This window comes from Syngnathus leptorhynchus, unplaced genomic scaffold, assembly GCF_054491065.1.
Source record: "Syngnathus leptorhynchus isolate UIUO unplaced genomic scaffold, UIUO_Slep HiC_scaffold_257, whole genome shotgun sequence".
NCBI lineage: Eukaryota > Metazoa > Chordata > Actinopteri > Syngnathiformes > Syngnathidae > Syngnathus > Syngnathus leptorhynchus.
In genome coordinates this window covers 59,319-60,000 of record NW_028232224.1, presented here as the reverse complement: position 1 = coordinate 60,000, position 682 = coordinate 59,319, and positions in this window count along the sequence as shown.

The window sequence follows — 682 nt, the reverse complement described above, 5'->3', positions numbered from 1 at the left end:
GTTCACCGGCCCCAAGCGACAACCGGTCACCGAGGCACCCGCCGAAGGCGGGTGCCGAGTTCACCGGCCCCAAGCGACAACCGGTCACCGAGGCACCCGCCGAAGGCGGGTGCCGAGTTCACTGGCCCCAAGCGACAACCGGTCACCGAGGCACCCGCCGAAGGCGGGTGCCGAGTTCACTGGCCCCAAGCGACGGCGGTCACCGAGGCACCCGCCGGAGGCGGGTGCCGAGTTCACTGGCCCCGAGCACCAGCGGTCAGCCACAGAGGGTGCTGGATCATCCATACTTCCATAGCTCCAGAGCTCCATAGCCCCGGAGCTCCATAGCCCCGGAGCTCCATAGCCCCGGAGCTCCATAGCTCCATAGCCCCAGAGCTCCATAGCTCCAGACTTCCATAGCCCCATACTTCCATAGCTCCATAGCTCCATAGCTCCATACTTCCATAGCTCCAGCCGCGGAGGGTGCTGGCTGGTGGCTCCATAGCTCCATACTTCCATACTTGCAGCCACGGAGTTGGCTAAAATTGCACTAAGTGCGAAAGCCCATTCATTTACAACGGCGTGTCCGCCAGGCGGCGACATTTCCCCGTTACCGGTGGCTGCGCGGCGGGTGAGTGACAGAGCTTATCCGAGCGGCTGGAACTCTGCGCCGGCGTGGTCGAGCGTGAGGCCCCGGCCCTTT